The 21753-nt window shown below is 39.9% G+C and overlaps 1 protein-coding gene and 1 long non-coding RNA gene across 4 annotated transcripts in view; both read left to right on the top strand.

Annotated features, from left to right (window-relative positions):
• Orp8 (Oxysterol-binding protein-related protein 8) overlaps nt 1–21753 on the top strand; it is a 144307-nt gene that overhangs the window by 100029 nt on the left and 22525 nt on the right. The window lies entirely within an intron of this gene.
• On the top strand, nt 20021–20639 carry LOC141444560 (uncharacterized). Of its 2 annotated transcripts, none has more exons than XR_012453181.1 (3): nt 20021–20058; nt 20147–20219; nt 20550–20639. It is a non-coding gene; the product is annotated as an uncharacterized lncRNA (long non-coding RNA). The 2 variants fall into 2 exon arrangements; XR_012453182.1 differs by having other exon boundaries at nt 20025–20058; nt 20132–20219.

The raw sequence follows: 21753 nt of genomic DNA, 5'->3' as shown, positions 1-21753 counted from the left end.
CATATATATAATATCTGCAATTTCACGGCGTTTAGAAAGCGGCGTTTATACCTCTCATATTTCGTTTTTTAGATTTTTTTTACCGTACAACGGCAAAACCTACCTACTAGACACTGGCAAAATTGTTCTCCAACGGACAGAGCCATATTTATGTAAAAAATCTAATCTAATAATTATTTTGACTTTAATACATACATACATACATACGCTCGAAAAACATAACCCTCCTTTGGGCAGTCGGGTAAAAAACACCTCCCTACATAACTTCTTGGCCTAGGCCATGAAGTATGTATGAAAATCCATTATTATCCGCTGCTCTAACATTTTAAATTTGCTTACTAACATTAAACTGACAAAGGAAAAATTACGAACAGCCAACCACCACTACTCTGTAAGCATTTGCGATACTGCGATGTGATGCGATGCGAAGCGACGCGACGCGACGCGACAGGACGCGTTGCGATGCGATGCGATGCGATGCGATGCGAAGCGATGCGATGCGATGCGATGCGATGCGATGCGATGCGATGCGAAGCGATGCGATGCGATGCGATGCGATGCTATGCGATGCGATGCGATGCGATGCGATGCGAAGCGAAGCGATGCGATGCGAAGCGATACGATGCGAAGCGATGCGATGCGATGCGATGCGATGCGATGCGATGCGATGCGATGGATGGATGGATTAATGGATGAAATATTTCCTCACATTGTTTGAGAAAAGCACTACACAAGCCTCGGCCAGAACAGGGATTGCTGGACTCGTTTTATCTACCCCGAACTCGTCCATCAATCCCTTACTTCATGGCCTCTGCAGTAATGTACTATATCACCTCAGCACCTCAAACAGGCAGGTTTTGCTATGAGAAATCAGTGAGAAAAATCGCATTTTGCTCACTCCATGAGACAAAGTAACTTTTTCATTATTTTTTTTAAATGCTGAGTACAGTGTTGGGTCTACTCACTAAATTCCAAATATTTGAACTTTACTTTGATCTGCCATTGCCAAAAAAGCGAGAGATGGGATCAAATGTGTTGATTACAATCTAAAATTAAATTTATGGTATTAAAAATATATCGATACCTAGGTAATGAAAACGAAATATTTCCAAAATGAAAATTTTCCCGATCTTTTAATAAAGTATGCAACCTTGTTGCACGAAAGCCGCTTCTCTTTTCTTTCTTTTTAAAAGAATTCCGTATACTGCCTCTACAGTTGGAATAAATATTTGTTAAATTGAATGAATTTGAAACAAATCTGTAATAGAAATCTTAATAAAATCAAATTTAAAGGTTTAATAACAGTTATAATAAATTATACTTACGTTTATTGTTCAACCTTTTTAATGATCAGAAGATGAGGCTTTTTGCAATATTAAAAAATAAGTATGACATATTTTACAAGAAGTTCTAAGCTCAAATTACAATGAACGCCATATCAACAACAAAAAAAAAAAACAAAAAAAAATTACAATGCATGCTATGAGTACGAGATTTGTATTGTACCTACCGGACACGTTTTTATGATTTTAAATAAGAATAAGAATAAGAAGTTGATTTGTTTTCTCCACCACCAAGTACAATGAAAAACACTTAGATACTACAATACAATTTAGGTGTAATTGAAAGTCTTGGGTGGGGGTGGGGGAGACTGGTGCCCGAACTAGGAATGCCCTGTGTGTCAGGTCACCAGGTCTCCAACCCTCAGATGTCCGCAACTACTGAATTAAGCATGAGCAAGCTTAGGGGTCCTTGCGGATACACTTCGACCCGTAGGGATCTTTTGTGTAAAAAGCATGAGCAAACAAAATGCAGAAGAACAAGCTTGAACTAAAGATTATTTTTGAAAATAATATTATACAGCATGCAATCCATACATAGATACCCTTACAAATTAAACATAGGAGTAGAATATATGTGTGTGTGTGTGTGTGTGTGTGTGTGTGTGTGTATAGCTTTGATTGTGCGTAAGGTATGTATTTAGTGTGTATGAGTGAAAAAGTGTGTAGAATATGTATATCTATTTTATTCTCTATAAGAATCTTTATTCTTTTTTTTCGGTGGCAGATTTTGGTATATTTTTAATTTCGACTGTCGAGATTTTAGCGTTTCTCTCTAGGATATCAATTTTTGACTCGAGTGTATTTATATGGGCTTTGTAGTCGCTATTTTCTCGCTGAAGCTTGTCCAATTTAGTTAGCAAGTCGTCGTATTTTTGTGACATGAACTCAACCGATTTATGTATCTCTGCGATTGGAATTTTCACAAAATTTATGGCTTCGGACAGTAATTCAAATTTCACATCCTGCCTTTTATTCGACATAATTATCAGTTCCTTAATTTGGTCCATGCTACTCATATTTTCTTCCGGGCGAAATTCGCACCTTCTTTTTACTCTTCTAGTGATGTTTGCGCTGTATTCCGAGTTTAATGCCTCCACGAACGTATTCAATGCTGGGTCAGAGGCAGAATATTGTGTATGTTGAAGGGGGGGGGAAAGAATTTGCTGGCGTACGCTCCATATATAGAAAATTCTTATCACAGTTTGTTAAAAAACAAGAAAGTAGGCCTAAATATACGGCCGGAATCCGACGGCAAACGGACAGTGCAGGGGCGATAACGTGCGCTTACGCAGCAAGTGGGAGGAGCCAGCCGTTTAATTGCGACGCTGATAGCGCGATTTAATTTTAAACTATTTACGAGTTTAATTTTTAGAAATAACTAGCTTTTGCCCGCAGCTTCGCTCGCGTTAAATTTGGAGTAACATACATTTACTTTCTGCGATCCTTTTTTCGTGTTTTGATTGATTTTCGGAGGATTACATGGAAATACAAATACGGACAGATTTTCTTTTACATAGATGGTGCAAATTTTGTAATACAAAAATCAACCTACATACGTAATTAATTATGATTCTTACCAGCTTTGAAACCCTGCTTCGCTGATTCAGGGTTGAAATTTTAGAAAACGTTAAAGTACTACGCGTTTCTTTTGCCCGCGATTTCATATACCATATAGGATTATATCCCGAGAAATTGTAAAGTAGTGTACCCTAGTGCACCTCCGCATTACTTTAGGTCCATCTATGCCAAATTTCACACCGTAGCATGCTGAACGGTTATGTTGCTCTGAAAATGAGCTCTGGTTGAGTTTGAAACGCGTCAGTGTAAAGTGGTGGTGGTGATAGATGGATTTGTGTGATTTGTGTGTTCTTACAGTGTGAAGGTGGAGGAACTGCATGAACACACATTGCATGGGCACGAAAGTAGCTATCATAAAGGTCGCGGGTGGGCAAAGTAATTGTGTCAGCTCGTTGAACGTACATGTAAAATTTTGTATCTATGCTATCAGCCCTTGAGGAGTTCCGTCATCAGCAGATGACCCGGGCTGCAGCATCAGGTGGTGTATATAATATAAACGCATTGTCATTGAAATTTATCAATCATGTAAAATCTTTTGCGTGTGCCATTAACTTTTGAGGAGTTCCCTTCTACGGAGACGATCCTCGCCAGGATGAGCAGGATGTCACTGCTAAATAATTGTTACCAGATTTACATCAGTTTGCCAAATCTCCAGTTCCCAGTTTTATTGGATTAGCTTATGCGTTTTCGGATTCAGTTGGTAAGTATATAAAATTCTCTTTATTCATTTTATCCCGTGGGATATTCGGAATATCTTTGAAACAGTTTTTACCTATTAGTATTATCTACCTGCATGCCAAATTTGAAGTCTTTAATATTTATAATTACGGAGTTAGGGCCACTTTGAAGCGAAAATATAAATCCCATTTTATTCCCGATCCCATAGGAATTTTGATAAATCCTGAAAATTGTTTTTAGCTGTTACTTAGTATTACCTACTTGCATGCCAAATTTGAAGTTTCTAATAATTATAGTTACGCAAATAGGGTCATTAATTAAAAGTGAAAATATAAATCCCATTTTATTTCCTATCCCGTGGGAATTTTGCTAAATCCTGAAAATTATTTTTAGCTGGTAGTATTACCTACTTTTACGCCAAATTTGAAGTCCCTAATAATTATAGTTACGGAAATAGGGTCAGTAATTAAAAGTGAAAATACAAATCCCATTTATTCACTATCCCGTGGGAACTTCGTAAAATCCTGAAAAGTGTTTTTAGCTGTTAGTACCTATTACCTACTTGCATGCCAAATTTGAAGTGCCTAATAATTATAGTTACGGAAATAGGGCCATTTCAAAGTGAAAATATATATCCCATTTATTCCCTATCCCGTGGGAATTCCGAAAAATCCTTTCTTAGCGGATGCCTACGTCATAACATCTACCTGCATGCCAAATTTCAGCCCGATCTGTCCAGTGGTTTGGGCTGTGCGTTGATAGATCACTATGTCAGTAAGTCACCTTTGAGTTTTATATATTTAGAAATGCGCGAGTTTATATATAGCGCAATAATTGCCTTGCAACCTCATTATGCTCTTGTACGTTGCATACTGAGACTGTTTTAAATTAGTGTCCTTCCTTTAGTGTCCTCAGAAGTCTAAAAAAAGGTATTTTTACTTTTTTATTAGTCAGTGATTTGAAAGTGTAAATATTTTTTTCGTGTTTAGGTTGTGGTTTATAATACTTATTGACAACTACTCGTATGTTGTAATATGAAAAAAACTTTGGTTTATAAAATGATATGACAACGGTTATTGACATTGTTACAACAAATAAACACAATTTTATTTTTAGGACTAGCTTTTGCCCGCGGCTTCGCCCGCGAGGAATTCAGTTATCGCGCGCTGTTCCCTCGGGAACTGTGCATTTTTCCGGGATAAAAAGTAGCCTATGTCACTCTCGGGCCCGTAAACTGTCTCTATGCCAAAAATCACATCGATCTGTCGCTCCATTTCGACGTGAAAGATGGACAAACATATAAACAAACAAGCATACAAACCCACAAACACACTTTCTCATATATAATATATTAGGAAGGATTATGCTTGTACCTGTTTGCTACACCATATTCTTGAAATTGTATTGAGACTTATTTATATCTACATCATGTACGTATAGTTTATGGCAAATATACGGCCGGAATCCGACGGCAAACGGACAGTGCAGGGGGCGGTAACGTGCGCTTACGCAGCAAGTGGGAGGAGCCAGCCGTTTAATTGCGACGCTGATAGCGCGATTTAATTTTGAACTATTTACGAGTTTCATTTTTAGAAATAACTAGCTTTTGCCCGCAGCTTCGCTCGCGTTAAATTTGGAGTAACATACATTTACTTTCTGCGATCCTTTTTTCGTGTTTTGATTGATTTTCGGAGGATTACATGGAAATACAAATACGGACAGATTTTCTTTTAGATAGATGGTGCAAATTTTGTAATACAAAAATCAACCTACATACGTAATAAATTATGATTCTTACCAGCTTTGAAACCCTGCTTCGCTGATTCAGGGTTGAAATTTTAGAAAACGTTAAAGTACTACGCGTTTCTTTTCCCGCGATTTCATACACCATATAGGATTATATCCCGAGAAATTGTAAAGTAGTGCACCCTAGTGGACCTCCGCATTACTTTAGGTCCATCCTGTCCAAATTTCACACCGTAGCATGCTTAACGGTTATGTTGCTCTGAAAATGAGCTCTGGTTGAGTTTGAAACGCGTCAGTGTAAAGTGGTGGTGGTGATAGATGGATTTGTGTGATTTGTGTGTTCTTACAGTGTGGAGGTGGAGGAACTGCATGAACACACATTGCATGGGCACGAAAGTAGCTATCATAAAGGTCGCGGGTGGGCAAAGTAATTGTGTCAGCTCGTTGAACGTACATGTAAAATTTCGTATCTATGCTATCAGCCCTTGAGGAGTTCCGTCATCAGCAGACGACCCGGGCTGCAGCATCAGGCGGTGTATATAATATAAACGCATTGTCATTAAAATTTAACAATATGTAAAATTATTTTCGCTGCTGAGGTGAAAAATTGTATGTGTCACACGAGACCAAAGTTTTTTTGCATCTCGTGAGTTTGAATCCCTTGCTGCTCTCAGGATTCTAACCTAAAATCACTCGCTCACGCTCGTGATTCGATTATAGAATCCTTCGCTTACTCGGGATTCAAAATAAAAAACAAAAAACAACTTTGCTCTCTTGCTGCACAAATAACTATTTTTTAGTTTTATTGATCAATTTTGATTGTTTTGATTGATTTTTAGTTTTATGTAAATTAAAAATTATTTTAAAAAATATGTAGAAATAGAAACTTTATGCACTAGACCATAAAAAGTCATTTTATGTCGCCTAGATATAGGTATAAGTATTATTAAATGAAACATATAAACAGATACTTAAGATATATAAAAGCGCGGCGCACACAGTCTCGCCCGAAGTGTCAGTGGTAAGCCACAATTTCCTTAACCTGTCCCTGAACGAGGCCGCAGACGGAGATTCCCTTAGGGACAAGGGTAAATCGTTCCAGAGCTTGACAGAATGAATAGTGAAAGATTATTAGCATAAGAACGCACGTTGATTGGTGGGAAGGCATGTGTAAGTTTGGAACTCGACCGCAAACAGATGCATAAGAAGGAGAAGCAGGTAGAGAGAAGGAGATAGAGAAAGGTTAAAATCACAATTCAGTACAAAAATGCATACATTGAAAACTATGTAAATTTTGCTGAAAATTCTACGAGTGTCTCTCTCTCCCCTAATCGTTTAAATTTAAATGACTATGTACCTATGGTCACATCCATCACTAAGGAAAATGAAATAAAATGTATTCCAATGCCTAACGATAATGTGAACAGTAAACATTTTATGCTTTGGGTTTATACAATGTCAGATAAGTATACAAAAATAAATTATTCTTTATTCTCGTTATCCTTGTGCGCGAGCTTATATATATAGCGCAATAATCGCCTTGCAACCTCATTATGCTGTTGTACGTTGAATACTGAGACTGTTTTAAATTAGTGTCCTTCCTTTAGTGTCCTCAAGTCTAAAAAAAGGTAATTTTACTTTTTTATTAGTCAGTGATTTGAAAGCGTATATATTTTTTTCGTGTTTAGGTTGTGGTTTATAATACTTATTGACAACTACTCGTATGTTGTAATATGAAAAAAGATTTGGTTTATAAAATGATATGACAACGGTTATTGACATTGTTACAACAAATAAACACAATTTTATTTTAGGACTAGCTTTTGCCCGCGGCTTCGCCCGCGAGGAATTCAGTTATCGCGCGCTGTTCCCTCGGGAACTGTGCATTTTTTCCGGGATAAAAAGTAGCTTATGTCACTCTCTGGCCCGTAAACTGTCTCTATGCCAAAAATCACGTCGATCTGTCGCTCCATTTCAACGTGAAAGATGGACAAACATACAAACAAACAAACATACAAACTCACAAACACACACTTTCTCATATATAATATATTAGGAAGGATTATGCTTGTACCTGTTCGCTACACCATATTGTTGAAATTGTATTGAGACTTATTTATATCTACATCATGTACACATAGTTTATGGCAAATAAAGAAACTGAACTAAACTAAAAATATAATGCGTGCATACAAAATTTGAGACAGTGAAATCACCTTGGGAGTATACTCTTTCGAATAAAAAAAGAATTTTTAAAATTGGTCCCCAATTGATGAAAAATCGGTGAACATAAGTACATGAAAAAATATATACAGTGGAATACATGACCTTCTCCTTTTTTTGAAGTCGGTTGAAGAGCCCTTTGTGGCCTGCGTAAGCAGTTTTTACTGTAAAGTAGAAACTTTTGAATTTTTACATTTTAGCTTTCTACAACCAGTAAAACGCAAAATCCCGTTTTTTCCCGTTCCCGTAAGAATTTTTGGGAATGCTCTCTTAATGCTCCCCTACACTCCCCAAGGAAACCACTTGCCAAATTTCAGCTTTCTACGACCAGCAAAACGAAAAATCCAGTTTTTTCCCGTTCCCGTGGGAATTTTGGAAAGTCCTCTCTCAATGCTCCTTTACACTCCCCAAGAAACCTACGCACCGAATTTCAGCTTTCCACGACCAGTAAAACGGAAAATCCCGTTTTTTGTCTTTCCTGTGGGAATTCCGGGAAATTATCTTTTTATGCTTCCCTATACTCCTCAAGCAACCTACATGCCAACTTTCAGCTTTCTACGACCAGTAAAACGAAAAATCGATCCCGTTGAACTGAATATAAATCCCGTTTTTTCCTTATCCCGTGGGAATTTCCAAAAATTCTTAAACCTTATTTTAATCATTATAATCAACTACTTCTATGCCAAATTTGAAGTCTCTGATAATTATAGTTACGGAAATTGGGTCATTAATTGAAAAAAATATATGAATCCCATTGATTCACTATTCCGTGGGAATTTCGAAAAAATCCTGAAAACTGTTTTTAGCTGTTAGTATTATCTATTTGAATTCCAAATTTGAAGTTTCTAATAATTATAGTTACGGAAATAGGGCCATTTTGAAGTGAAAATATTAATCCCATTTATTCCCTATCCCGTGGGAATTTCGAAAAATCCTTTCTTAGTGCGCGTCTACACCTATCAAGCAATATATATTCCAAATTTCAAGTTTCTAGGCCTAGCGGTTTGGGCTGTGCGTTGATCTATAAGTCAGTCAGTCAGTCAGTCAGTCAGTTTCTTCTTTTATATATATAGACTAGCTTTTGCCCGCGGCTTCGCTCGCGTTAAATTTGGAGTAACATACATTTACTTTCTGCGATCCTTTTTTCGTGTTTTGATTAATTTTTCGGCGCATTATATAGAAATACAAATACAGACGGATTTTCTTTTAGACAGATGGTGCAAATTTTGTAATACAAAAATCGACCTACATACGTAATTTATTATGATTCTTACCAACTTTGAAGCCCTGCTTCGCTGATTCAAGGTTGGAATTTTAGAAAACGTTAAAGTACATACTACGCGTTTCTTTTGCCCGCGACTTCATACACGATATAGGATTATATCCCGACAAATTGTAAAGTTCCCGCGGGACATGAATTACTGTTATGATCTATTTAAATATTCTTAATTGTCGATTATTTCAACTTATTTTTATTCTGCGGAAAGTTTGCAATTTTTCTTAAAGTAAGTAGTCTAATGTCAATCAGGGATAGTGTATCTTTCTATTGATAAAATAATTATTGAAATCAGCTCAATAGTTTCAGAGTTTCCCCCAACAAACAAAAAAAAAACAAAGGTGAGATATTTTCCTATTCTTTCTATTTCTCTAATCTTTGCCCTAGTGCACCTCTGCATTACTTTCGGTCCATCTATGCCAAATTTCACACCGTAGCATGCTGAACGGTTGTGTTGCACTGAAGATGAGCTCTGGTTGAGTTCGAAACGCGTCAGTGTAAAGTGGTGGTGGTGATAGATGGATTTGTATGATTTGTGTGTTCTTACAGTGTGGAGGTGGAGGAACTGCATGAACACTCATTGCATGGGCACAAAAGTGGCTATCATAAAGGTTGCGGGTGGGCACAGTAATTGTGTCAGCTCGTTGAACGTACATGTAAAATTTCGTATCTATGCTATCAGACCTTTGAGGAGTTCCGTCATCAGCAGCCAACCCTGGCTGCAGCATCAGGCGGCGTATATCATATAAACGCATTGTCATTGAAATTCAACAATCATGTAAAGTCTTTTGCGTGTGCCATCAACTTTTGAGGAGTTCCCTTCTACGGAGACGATCCTCACCAGAATGAGTAGGATGTCACTGCTAAATAATTCTTACCAGATTTACATCAGTTTGCCAAATCTCCAGTCCCCAGTTTTATTGGTTTAGCTTATGCGTTTTCTGATTCATTTGGTAAGTATATAAAATCCTCTTTATTCGTTTTATCCCGTGGGATATTCGGAAAATCTTTGAAACAGTTTTTACCTACCTGCATGCCAAATTTGAAGTTTCTTATAATTATAGTAATAATAATAATAATAATAATTTATTTCCAAAAATCATACACATCAGCATCATACAAAGTAATATCTGGCAGACCCCAAACTAGGCAGACAAACTAGGTAGTTACGCAAATAGGGCCATTTTAAAGTGAAAATATAAATCCCATTTTATTCCCTATCCCGTGGGAATTTTGATAAATCCTGAAAATTGTTTGTAGCTGTTAGTATTACCTACTTGTTTACCAAATTCGAAGTCTCTAATAATTATAGTTACGGTAAAAGGGTCAATAATTGAAAGTGAAAATACAAATCCAATTTATTCACTATCCCGTGGGAATTTCGAGAAATCCTGAAAACTGTTTTTAGCTGTTAGTATTACCTACTTGCATGCCAAATTTGAAGTTTCTAATAATTATAGTTACGCAAATAGAGCCATTTTGAAGTGAAAATATAAATCCCACTTTATTCCCTATCCCGTGGGAATTTTGATAAATCCTGAAAATAGTTTTTAGCTGTTAGTATTACCTACTTGTTTACCAAATTTGAAGTCTCTAATAATTATAGTTACGGAAATAGGGTCATTAATTAAAAGTGAAAATACAAATCCCAATTATTCACTATCCCGTGGGAATTTCGTAAAATCCTGAAAAGGGTTTTTAGTTGTTACTATTACCTACTTGCATGCCAAATTTGAAGTTTCTAATAATTATAGTTACTGAAATAGGGGCATTTCGAAGTGAAAGTATAAATCCCATTTATTCCCTATCCCGTGAGAATTAAAAAAAAATCCTTTCTTAGTGCGCGTCTACACCTATTAAGCAACATATATTCCAAATTTCAAATCCAAATTTTTTTTCTAGACCCAGCGGTTTGGGCTGTACGTTGATCTATAAGTCAGTCAGTCAGTCAGTTTCTTCTTTTATATATATATATAGAAGATTCCATAGCCAAAGTCGAAAAACGGAACCCTTATGTTTGTCCGTGCGTCGTACGTGGCTTTAAGAGGATTGTGTAGTGCCGATACGCGACGCGAGTTGGTATTCTTAAAATTTATATCTGTTTCACGGCGAGCTGCCTCACTCCTGGCGTCAACAACACAAACACAACATGCGCAAACTCTCACGCACACTGCGACAGCAGCAGCGGGGGACGCGCGGGCGAGGGGGGGGGCGCGATAGCTGCGCGCGGCGCACACTGACTGACCGACCGGCAGCCGCGCTTTTTTAACTATTATTTATTCGCCTACCTACTAGAGTGGAAACTCGAAATCGCAACACCACATACCTTTCTTTTAAGTCACAAGAGGCTAACGGCCAAGTACATTCCGTGAGCTCTTAAAAAAACCTTCGTATTTTAGAAGCATGCTTCGGGTAAAGACGATAACACGCGATCGTGATAATATGCGTTTCTGTTCTGTTATCAACTTGCGAAACTTTTCTAAGTTACCGTAAAAAGTTATTATCTTTTTCAAATTTTAATACAATATGACTTTTTGTCATTATACAAATAAAACAAAATCACCATTTTCGAATTCTTCCATCGTCAATTTAAATTGAGAACACCCCGCCTCAACACACTACTTTTATTTGGAAGTATATAGAGCTGTTGTTATACTGTATCTACTTCTCTTGGGCACGTCAAATGAATTTTTTGGTTTTCTTTCGTTTTATATTTTTTTTAATGTACTTTACGAAATCCCCGTTGCTTCTATAACTTGGTCTTGCACCTTATTAAAATATTTACGACCAACTTTTTTCTTAAAACTTTCAACTTGTATACAATAGTAGATTATTGTCGTGGCCTGGAAGTAGGCAATTGCTGGCTGAGTATGAGTATTAAACGGACGAGCTTGCGAGTCCGTTTAACTAATACGAAGCCAGCAATTGCTATTCCAGCCGAGACTAATATAAAGCTTTTCTCAAAAATGGTGAAAAATTCTGAAATAGAATAAACTTTTTCTCAAAATATATTATAAAATTTTATTTTATTCCAATATTTTTGTTATGCTTTCCCGCCTTTTTTCATTAAAAATAAACTGCAGGTGTACTTTTCCACTGAAAACACCACAAGCTATTTCAGACCCAATAGAAAAAGTCCGGAGTTCCAACAAAATTTCTGATACCGGCCATTAGACTTGGCTGTATACGACTTGTGCCAACATTTCCATGGCCTTTTTAACTTAAAAAAAATGTGACTGATTGCAGGCGCGCTAATTCATTATTGTCGAGCTAGCGCGCCTGCAATCTTTTTAACTTTTTAATTTTTCGCTGACCGTAAACTATGCACTTCACCTTCTGATATGTAAAGAATAATGTCAACTTTTACGGACATTTTTGAGAAAAATATTTATAAATACATTGTAAACAATTTCCAGTGATTGGCTATTTACAGAAATACCCTGCTTAAATTGACTCACCATGGAAATCAATTTCCGAAAAATAACAAACTACCTAAATAAATATATGTAAGTGGTGGTTTTAACTGCTCTATATAAATCAATGAAAACACAACGAGTGCACTCTACGCGTGATGGATTGCTACTGAGTCAAAAAGACAATTGTCATTTTTTACTAACGAATCCTTCCGATTTCCCCCGAATCCCGAAGGGTTTTCTAAAAGCTCACGTATTGTAATTGTATGTAAGTGTGTAGCAAAATAGTCGCCTATTGGCTTGGGTCCTCGGCTTATTAGAAGGCAAAAAATAAACGCTGTACCGTATAGCTCGTAGATCTTCTCTCTCTTAAATCTCACGCGCGTAACTTATACGGCACTCAAATACGATTCCAGTTTTATCGACCGTGCCAGTTGTATTATAATTTTGGCTCAAACAAAATAAAGGCTAGTCAATTTCGCTACCAAAGGTACTCGACCAAAATACAAGAGATATAAAACACTGAAGACTCTAAAATAAAACAATAAAATAATCAATAAACTTATTCGGAGGCACTTTTCACGATAGTGTTTTATTTCCTGATAAACCTGTCGGTATCGATCGATATATCGATATTACTTTCTCCACCCTAGGCTATAATAATATCGATATCACCTCTGACATCACTACAATACCCCTGCCCCCGACCCGCATCGTGCGATAGAGAGAGTTGCCAGTCCTGGAGGCGATTGCCTACTATTTCCTTCTGAAACATTGTTTCGGGCGATAACGTTTCCCCCCCCTTAAACTTTCACGAAATGAGACGATTTTGATGTCATTCGAATCAGTACATCTTAATCTAGGGCTGTACGTTTTTCTTTTTTATTAATTCAGTTTGGTTAAAATTAAAAAAATTAAAACGTCCGAGGTAATTTTCTAGCCAAAAATATAGATATTTAGATGCTTGTAACTTTTGTTTTAAACAATATTTCTTTAAAATGAAAACGTACGGCCTTAGTTTTTTATTATATCTACAACATATACAAAAATTATTAAAATTGGACAACATTTAATGGGCGAAAAACGTTATCGCTTTTTGTATGAAAATTTATAGCTACACAATCCTCTTAAGTTAGAGACTATTTATTCAGTGTTAGAAAGCGTAATTTTGCATGGATATAGGTATATTTAGCAGTACATAATTTTTTGGCAAATGATAAATAGATTCGCCTTTTTAAAATACTGCGTGATTCGGTCATATCCTAGCTAAGTAGTTCAGTTGTATTAATGATCAATACATATTCATGCAAATATCTCCGGAATCCGGAAATCGAACCCGGACCTCAAGCTTTAATGTCTGGTTCTCTGACCACTTGGCTATCCGGTCGTGTAAAAGTAAGTACATAATTTATTATACAGATGACGCCAATGCTGGCATGAACCGGTGGGCGGACAAGACGGCTGTGGTGACGGGCGCGGGGTCGCCGTCGGCGCGGGCGTCGCCGCCGCGCTTGCCGGCGAGGGCATGCGCGTGGTGGCGCTGGACTCCAAGGAGGAGGAGGCCATCACTGAGGCAAGTACACGCTCCACGACGGCGTGGTGACTCTCAACTTCATTATTATTTATTTATTTATTTATTAAAATTACATTTGTACCCTTACAGCTAAAGCCAAACCGGCACAAACTTTAAACACTTAAGATAATATCTAGGTGAGTTACGCTATAGAGCTCGCAGGCATCTGATCTTCCGCCACTCTCTTGCACTCGGTCATCAGGCGCCCTACAGTGCTCGCAAACAAGTCTAGGTGCGGCGCCGCCGCGAGCACGGAGTTGAGCAGCGCGCGCGCGACCGGCGCCTGCGCGTGCGCTCGCGTGCGCCTCGCCGGCACCGCCAACAGCGGGTGACGCCGTGCACGAATATACTGGTCCGGGACAAAAATGCGCACAAATACGTTAACGAGATGAAGACTATCGATCTGGTTTCTTACAATTTTGATTACAAATTTGGCCAGAGATAGTAGTCTACGCAATTGTAGTGAGTCGTAACCTAAGTGCCCCTGTAGAAATAAGGTAGGGTACATGTAGGGATAATAGAAGTGGACCCTCTTGTACAGTGCTCTTAAAAATTTCTTTTGTATTTGTTCCAACATAAGAATATATTTACTCTCATGTGGACTCCAAACCGCTGTATTCGTTTCGAGTATGCTTCGCACGAGCGCCGCATACAGTACTCGAGTTGCGGGGATGGTCAGGAGCCCGGAATTACGCAGGACAAAACCTAGTCTTTTGTACGCGGCGTCAGTCACCGCTTCGATGTGAGCGTGGAACGTGAGTCCCGGATCGAAGAGAACACCCAAGTCACGCACCTGTGCTGACCGCGCAATAGGAGTACCACCGATGGTATACTGGAATTCGCGAGGGGTATTAGAGCGCGTGAAGCTTAACATTTCGCACTTATCTGCATTGAAAAAAAGCCTGTTAGACATGCTCCAGCGATGTACCGCATCTATGTCGTCTTGCAATTCATCGCAATCCTTTTGGCTCTGAATCGGTTTTATCAACTTCACATCATCAGCGAACAGCAGCAAGAGGGAATTGTGTACCTCCAGAGAAAGGTCGTTTATGAGCAGCACAAAAAGGAATGGCCCCAGGTTGGATCCCTGACTAATACCGGAACGCGTGTGGTAGCATTCGGATACATAAGGCCCGTACTTGACATACTGCTTCCGATCCGAAAGATAGCTCGCAAACAAGTTAAGAAGTCTGGGTGTAAACCCCATCGCACCCAACTTTAGAAGCAGTATATCATTATCAACACGATCAAAAGCTTTCTGGAAATCCAAGTAGATGACATCAACCTGTACCCTCTTATCCAGCTCGCGCGACAGCACCTGCGTGAGAGTGAGCAAGTTAGTGGTCACTGACCTTTTGGGCAAGAACGCGTGCTGCGCGCTGGTGATGTGAGCCCGACACTGCGGGAGCAGAGCACTGTGAAGTGCTGACTCAAAAACTTTAGCCAGGACACTCAAAATGGCAATGGGACGATTATCCTCAACCCTCATCCCTGATCCCTTCTTAGGAATTGGTGTAACTCTCGACTTCTTCCAAATTATTGGGTATACCCCCGTCTCGAGAATAAGGTTGAAAATAAACGCGATCGGAACTACTAGATCATCCACACAAGCCTTTAGTACAAATGCAGGTATCGCATCGGGTCCTGGGGATGTCCCCGACTTCAACTTTTTTATTGCTTGTCTGACCTCGACCACAGTGAATTGCCTGACATCTACGCGCCTTGAGTCAGCGGGCAAGCTTGCACTGGCCAACCGGGGGTCAAGAACAGGTTCGTTCGGCAGGAAGACTGAACCGAAGTGAGCCGCAAATGCAGAGGCAGCGTCAGCGCCAGTGTACTCGACATCTCCGCGCGTTACTTTCGGTTCCAGGCCTCCTTTGCATCGTAGCGAGTTTATGCAAGACCAAAACTGAGCCGGATTTTTCGATAGTCTACTAGATATGTGTTGCATGTAATTATTGTACGCTTCCTTTATTTCAGTCTTAACTTTAGTACGAAGATGGCTAAAGTGCTCGTATGCCGATGCATCACCAAACCGCTTCCACCGACGATGAAGATGAGCCTTTGTTTCAATGTCACGGATTATGGCTTTCGTGTAGAAGACTGGATAGGTACGACTACACGATCGCTTCCGTATTTTCTTTGGAATACAGCGGTTGAAAATACTGTACAGAGTCTCATTAAAAAAATGTACCGCAGTGTCGGTTCTACGTATCTGGTATAAATTCTCCCACTCGGTGTCTCTAATTTCGCAATACAATTGATAAAAATCTGCCCTACAATAATTCCAATCGTTTCGATCACTTATGTTAGATGGCTCCATCATGAAAGTATCAAACGCAAAGCTATAGTTAATATGAACCATAATAGGTGGATGGTGGGGGTCGATCTTAGAGAGCACCTCGCTTGAGTCGGCAGGCCGCACTACCACCGCGCCACTCAACTCCTGGCTCATTAACACCACATCCAGCACTCTCCCATTCACATTAATCACACTATTATACTGGCATACATTACAAACACCGGCAAAACAGTGGAAAGACCTTCCAACATTTGTACTGGCGCTATACAGATTCAAGTCTCCCAGAATTAGCACTTTGGTACTATTATGTTGCAGACAGACTCTCTCAACACTATCAAACCACTGAAAGTACTGTTCATCAGGAGACCCGGGAGGAATGTAAACGACACACACGTACACATATTGTCCTTGAACAGAAAACCTCGCCCAAAGGTCCTCCCCACGAGCGGTTTCGTAGCTTGGCAGCCGCTCGAGGCACAGCGGCGCGCGCGCGGCTAGCAGCACGCCTCCGCCACCGCGCGCACCGCGATCCCGCCGCAGCACACTCCACTCGTCGCCCGCGCCGCACACTTCAGCGTCGTAGACTGACCCGTCGAGATTTGACTCCGTGACAGCAACCATGTGCAAACCGTCAGATGTTAACAAGTTATTCCTCCACGTATCTAACTTGCTTTTCAACCATCTTACGTTCTGGTAATATAAGTTAAGCGAGAATGTCTTAGGCGGTTTTTTCGCTTCCTTGCTTCGGAGTTCGCTGGACCTTACGAAATAACCACGTTTTAACTCTGGCATTGTCAGGCCAACACTCCGGAGATAGGCACCTATCATACAGTTCAGGAGGGACTCCTATTTTAAAAGACTTATAGTCGCCCTTCGACTTTAATTCCTCAACTGTAAATGGTTTTTCCGGGCATAGAACCTGAAGATATGCACGTATTTCATCCGTTCCGGACAGCATATTCCAAAGATGGATAAATTTGCGTTGTTCAACTGCCCTGAGTGATGTGACGTCCGGGCCAGCTGTGCAACGCACAGAGGAAAATCGCTGCTGCCTCCGTTTTCCCGTGACAATCTTCCATTCATCCCCCGTAGTCCCACCCTCGTCTCCAGCATCCGAACCAGTTGAAGCTGCTTCGCCATCATCCCCGGGCGCGTCCATATCTTCACTTCTTTCATTTCCTGACTCTGTGATCCTCGCTGCTCGTGTCTCCGAGTTTCCCGCGCTGCCGCCCTCGCGCCGTTGAGCCCTTTTCTTCTCGGACTTAGGCATCTTGCTGGTCTTCTGCGTAGAGCCCGGGAAGGATCCAGAATCAACAACGCAATGGCACCGACATGCCGACGCTGGCTCCAGTTTTTTCAGCCTCTCATTGACTACTTCAAATCTCTGCATACAATCACTAAGTGCTGTCTGGTAGTGCGACATGGCAGAGACCGCGCCAGCCAGCTGCTCCGTCAACAAAGTAATTTGCCCCCAGAAGAGCCGCATCTCCTCTGACATATGTGACACGCTACCCGAAGACGCCGGCGGCACTGCAGAAGCTCACTCTTAGCTTCCACTTCATCACAGACCTCTCGAGTTTATCATGTTATCTAATGGGAAAACGACCTGCTAGACATTGGGGCTGCCTCCAGGATCACAGTAAAAGTCGATATTTGCTAAACATTTAGCAGATCGTGGTCAGCCCGTGCGGTAAGTAGTGGACTAACAGTGGGGCGGAAAAAGGTCTTAGTACCGGAAGCCTCCAAAATTTCACTCAGTTCTTTCGAGCAAGTCCTGATTGAAGCTAAAATATACTTAGTAGGTATTACTACTTCACCTGAGACTAGCTAATCCACTATTCTTCACGAGGTCCGTCCGGAAAACTAGAATGACCACACAAGCATGCGATCACTCTAAAGTCAGAAGAAATGATGTGCGTGACATAAACGAGAAGTAGGCAGCGTTTGATCAGCGCTTACAGAATTTGGAGTCTTTGAAATCCGCTATACTAATAATAGTGGGTGAGTACAGGAAATGTTATCCACTATTAATCAGCTGCGCCCCCGTTGTCTCAAAAGGAGCAACTGACAGCATCAATAACCTGGAAATCGCAGGTTACCGCTACAGAAAAGTGAAAATCTTGAAAAAGGGTACGCAGCGGGGCGCCTCAAAAATCCCCAACATAATCGTCAAATTCACACAGCGAAAGAGTAAGGATGAGTTTTGTCGGCAGTGAAGGCTAGCGAGCGTTACCCCGGCTGATCTAGGTCTGGCCAGCAAATACTAAAGGCCTATTTATACTATACAATTTTTGTTTTTATTTCATACAATAAAATTGAGGCAAAAATTGCTCAGTCTAAACCTAACGTGACAATCTTGCATATAGAGCCACTTGCGTTCAATACTGGCATAGGTATACAAAAAAGGCCAACAGTTAATTGAATGTAAGAAGTGACGCTTCATTTTTTTCATGACATAGCCCCGTCTAGTTTGGGCTTGTTTGATTTGTCTCTATAAGTACTCTGGACCTGGATGATACCCCAGGATCTTGATGAACCATTTTGCGAGTAACTAACTGCCCATGTGCATATTAAGGGGCTCTTTCACCATCCATTGATTAGTGTTAACTGGCGGTTAGGGTGTGATGGCTTCTCTATTTGTTTTGTCGAATAGACAGAGACGGCATCACATTTAACCGTCGGTTAACGCTAATCAAAGCGCTTTTCAAATTTCGACCTATTTTTCTTAAAAATATGGGGATGAAAGTTCTTAAGGAATTCCAAACTAATTTACTATAAGTAGGTATATTTATCGGAAATATGTGTAGCTATGTTTAGTAAAAATGCCGTCTTAATTATAATCCTACCCTCCTAACTTTAAATAAAGGACATAGGTGTCAAGAGTTCACTATGAAGAATTAGTCCTTTGTGTTGGCTGGCGGTAGAATACACGTCGTATTGCTAAACCCGCAAAATGTTTGTTTACCAAAGAACATGGATGATGGATGGATGGATGGAAGAACAAAAAAAAAATAGTATTTATAGCAATGTATTAAAATAGATTATTTCAGTGTGTGTTGGATTGAATAAGGTATCCTAAATTAAAATACTTCCCAAAGTTATTTCACGCGGACGAAGTCGCGGGCAAAAGCTAGTAATGTCATAATGTGTGAAACAAGTGCGTTAAGCAATTATTCCCTGTCAATACTTGTAATCAAGCTTACCCACTGCCACTGTACGTTTAACCACATGATGACTCTACTTTATTGTGTGTGGCACTCCAGGTCTATACCTTATCATGTCTTAAATGCAATGTCTAACTATGTGACTGTTTGTTGCCTTAAATGTGCCCGAGCTTATCAATATACTACTACAGGCTTTGAATAAACTGAAGTACACGAGCGACGTGACGGGCGCGTCAGTGCGACGTGTCCGACCTGAGCCAGCTAACTCACACCTCGCGCTGGCTCGCCAGCACCCGGAGGTGTCCACGTGCTCGTCAGCTGACTGGCTTTGGTGGAGCCTAGCCAGATCACTGGTAAGCATTCGCTGTAACACATCATCAACATCGTATCAGCGTAGAACGTCCACAAAAAAAACCTTAAGCGAATTCGATATAAAAAATTCGAATGGTTTCGGATAGGGGCGGAGTCTAAATGCGACACGTTGTGACAGGTTTTTTGTCGCGCGCCTTCTGCATCTATTGTTTATATTTGAACCACCTGACTCAATGGTTTCCGTGAGCGAATCCGGCTAGTACCAAATTATACAATTTAAAAATCTCCATAACCTTGCATTGCAGGCTTTGTCTTCGACTCCCCGGGAGAGGAGGCATCGGAGAGCCAGGGTACAGACGTGGAGACGGACCCAGTACTGTTGTGCGCAGGCATGCCGTCGTGAGCATGCTGAAGAAACGAGATTGACGGACACATTATTAATGTCAACAGGTACGAATCTTAGGGTTTTGGTATGTTGAGCAAAAATTTGTTTATATGATTGTATAAATAAAATAATGTACAGTATCTATTGCCGCAGCAAGGGGGCGGGCTGCACAGAGACCCTCAACCAGGAGCTAGCTCGTTTGAAGAACAATAAGATCAAAGTTACGGTAAGACTTTAACAAACTCGAACTAAGTAAATAGAAAAAAAAAGTTCAAGTGTATGTCTTGGGATGTCACCGTTAGCTATCTGGCCACTCTTTTCGTCATCAGCTCAAACTATTCAGTGGTGGTCAAACTGTGGGCCTCGCGACACCCCTCGAAGAAACAAGAAGCATTAAGCGCTGATGTATAGTCGAGAAACTGAGTCGCGTACGCGTATCAGGGTTAGACAGTCAATATCACGATGTTTTTTTGGCAGATGTATGGATTCCTCTACGAGGGTCAGTTTTTGCGACTGTGCCAGGGACGTTGCCACTCTAAAATATGGATATTTCCAGAGCATTTCACCGGGTTCAGTGAGCTCTAAGCTGCCGGCCTCCACAGCGGATGACGTGGTCACGGACTCCGACCCCAGCCGGTGCTAGAACCCGCCGACATCGCTCACGCGGTCCTCTTCGCGCTCTCCACTTCACCACACGCCAATGTATGTCAAACCGAACTGCCTCCTGTTATTGCTAACTGATGATTCTCTAAAGTGTGCTAAGTTTAGTACTTACTAGTACTTGTTCTGCAACCCATCAAGAAGTTGAATTTTCTTGCTACAATACAAAAAACTTTTTCACACCTCTCCTTTAGAAAAGTAACTTTTCCTCCCTGACGAGAGGGAGCAAAGTGCAACTTTTCTGTTCAAGGCTTTTCTAAGTATTTTATTGCAAATGCAATTTTTGAAGTTGATAATGTAAAGCCACGCCATTTTCTATGCTGGTTGTTCTTTAATAATATTGAGAATTGTTTTTTTCAAGTTTTTTTAATGCTCGGTGTGAAAAGTTGTGTGAGCCACTCGGGAGCAAAAATATTTTCATCTTGGGCGTTAACACTTGAATCCCTCATTACGCTCAGGGTTCTACTTTCAGGGATTCTATTGTAGGATCCTTCGCTACATTCTGGATTCAATGTACGCCCTCGCCGTAAAATACACCATTTTGCCCTCTGTGACACAAATAACTATTTCACTTCTCATGCTCGTAAATTTGGTATTTATGCTGGATTTAGGCGACATAAAATTACTTTTTATGTTCTAGTTGCATAAAGTAAAATCATCGTCTTAAGACCACGGTAATCAGGTGACAACAGCCACAAACAAAAAAGTTTCTATATAGTTTTTAAATAATTTGTAAATAAAACAATAAAACTAAATATTTATAATTAAGTAAGTGTATAGCAATGCATGGAAAGATAAAAGTACCTAGTAAGTAAAAAATTGTTTTCACTGTTGTTATTTCATTTCCTCCTCAATCGAAGTGAAAAGCCAGTGCAAAACTCAAGCATTAAAATTTCCCCTCGACGTGTCTATCTACCCTCGCCTTATACAATCTACTATTTTAGCACAGATGATATAAATAATAGATATTAGTAAGATCTATTATCGTAGAAAGATAGGTTGGTTTGTTAAATAATTTATCATTAAAATTTAATTATTACCTACAGGTCGATTAACGAGGATGGATGAATGAGTGAATGAAAATATGCTGAATGTTATCT

The sequence above is a fragment of the Choristoneura fumiferana genome, chromosome 30 (genome assembly GCF_025370935.1).
Source record: "Choristoneura fumiferana chromosome 30, NRCan_CFum_1, whole genome shotgun sequence".
Classification (NCBI taxonomy): Eukaryota; Metazoa; Arthropoda; class Insecta; order Lepidoptera; family Tortricidae; genus Choristoneura; species Choristoneura fumiferana.
This window is presented reverse-complemented; position numbering and strand designations above follow the sequence as displayed.